The 2,283-nt window shown below is 48.3% G+C and overlaps 1 pseudogene; it reads right to left on the reverse strand.

The window, feature by feature from the left end:
• Positions 1-1,884: 1,884 nt before the first annotated feature.
• Positions 1,885-2,053, reverse strand: LOC143828446 (small ribosomal subunit protein uS14 pseudogene; annotated as a pseudogene).
• Between the last annotated feature and the right edge of the window lie 230 nt (positions 2,054-2,283).

The raw sequence follows: 2,283 nt of genomic DNA on the forward strand, positions 1-2,283 counted from the left end.
CGCTACACTCTTGCAAACAATCTGCAACACTAGCGATAAAGACCTGTGCGTTAACATTGTTGCGGTTTCTTCAAAGTCCCTCCTCCTGAGCCTGTCCTCCAAACTTCCCGCGAAGCGATCGCCATTTTTTTTTCTCCGAGCGAGCGGGGATAAAAAACGCACCAGCGAGCCTCTTTCTGTTTAGAGGCTTCCCTGGCTTCAGTCCTTCACCTTTAGTCACTAAGCACAAACCACATAAAAGCCCGTTTGCTGAAATAAAGTCCCTTTATTTTTTACACATTAATTCAGCCGAAAATCGGGCCCGTGAGAGGGGGGGGGATTTTTTTTTTATCACTCGAGGCTGCGTGGCAATGATCATACGATCAAACAACAGCTCACATTAGGCAGCTGGATGGGTCTCTCCGTTGCAACGAATCTACACAGATTCGTTACAATGGGTCTGATTTTTTTTTTAAAAACCTTTCTTAAAGGGAAAGGGGCTGTTTGGGAGCATGCTAACGGCTGCCCATTGGCTGCTTGACGGCCAGGGGCGGGACGAGCTTGGAAATAGCGCTTCCTTTTCTGCCGAGACCGGAAGCCTGTGGGAAACGCTAAAAAACGCAACTGATTCCACTACAAAGGCAGGTATGCATAACGACGAATTCCACTATTTTAAATGGCGATTTTTCGTTCAGTGACCAATTTGCAACAAAGATCCCGGTGCGTAAAGCCTCACTGTTTTTAATTGCATGTGTCTCCTCTCTCACTCTCCCCTCCCTTGGGAACTTTCAAGTTTTGGGCGGGAGAATTGTATTGATAAGAAGAAGCAAATCTGTCCTCAGGCCAGATTTGACTTCGCTAGTCTAGATGTATGAAGTACTTCTCATTAAACTTTCTATTTCTAAGAAGTTGGTTGTAAGTCCTTGCAATGTCTGACAGTTTTAAAGGATGTCTTTTAATCTACGATGCCAATCAGAAGCCTCAGCTAGCTCTGCTCTCTGCCAGACACCATGTTGTGTGTGTGTGTGTGTGTGTGTGTGTGTGTGTGTGTGTTGCTAGCGCCATTTGGGGGGGTGCTGCTCAATGGTCTACGTAGACTTCATGTGAAATCCCTCCCCCAATTGTCCCCTCCTTGGCCACCACCACCAAATCTCTAGGTATTTTCCCAGGATAGAGCTGGCAACTCTAGATGGATTCGACTACCATTGCAGCACACGCCCCCCCCCCCCCTCTCTCTCAGTGTGTTTCCTTCTCAGTCATAAAACTCAGCCCCAGTTTTCCAAAAGAGAAAGATATTTAATATCTTGTCATTGATGGTAGACTTTCATAAAAAAACACTAGGGGCAAGAAATGGGGCTCTCCCTGTGTTTGGAGTTCCTAAGGGACAATTCTTTTCAGCATCCTTCAAATTAAGCTCCATGGAGGTTCCTGCTATATCATGGGCTCTTGTTGGAGAAGCAGGTAAATATAACCCTGAGGCTCTATTATTTTAGCCCAATCGAAGATGACCTGGAATCTTCATGTGAGCAAACTGTGGCCGTCAACTTGTGGTGAACGGGTGGGAATGTGCTGCATCCCCTTTGGGGTCTCTACGCTGGCTGCAAATTCATCTCTGGACTCCCTTTGAGGTCCTGGTGCATATCCTTAAAGCCTGAGATCATGATCTGGAGTCCCTGTCCATGCTCTTGTGCAGCCATTCCATCCCTTCTTGACAAGGCTCAACAAATCGCCATCCAGGCCTTCTCCGTTACTGCCCTGCTCCTCTTTGCCGAAAGCAGCAGGGAGGATGGAAGGCAGAGAGGCCAGGCCAGGCTCCCCAGGTCCTATCTCCCCTTAACAGTCCTCCTCCACCCTCTCTCTCTCTGCCTCTGGGCAGGCAGGGCCTTCTGGGCTTGGGTCAGGTGCTCAGTCTAGCTTGATCAAGTCAATGTCCTCGGTGTACCTGATGAAGCACTTTTGACACATATTGAGGCCATATTTGTGGGGCGGGCTGTGGCTGTTGGACAGACCCAGCAGGACCGTGACCCCTGCTCAAACATCTTGGGTGGCTCCAGTAAAGCTGTTGGTGTCCCATCATGGCCCTGAGGGGAAAGCTACTTCCCTACTCCTTTGGAAGAACCTCCTGGAAGAGACAAGAACCCCCCCCCCCCACCCCATCCTGACTTCCCAGTTGAGCTGCAAGACTGAGCAACTTGAGGACTTTTTGGACAGGTTTAATCCTCATTAAAGTGATCCTAAAAATATTTAAAATAACTATTTTTGTGGCTTCTTCTGAAGTTGTCTGTGTTTTCCGAGGTGCTTTGG

This window comes from Paroedura picta, chromosome 2 (assembly GCF_049243985.1).
Source record: "Paroedura picta isolate Pp20150507F chromosome 2, Ppicta_v3.0, whole genome shotgun sequence".
NCBI lineage: Eukaryota > Metazoa > Chordata > Lepidosauria > Squamata > Gekkonidae > Paroedura > Paroedura picta.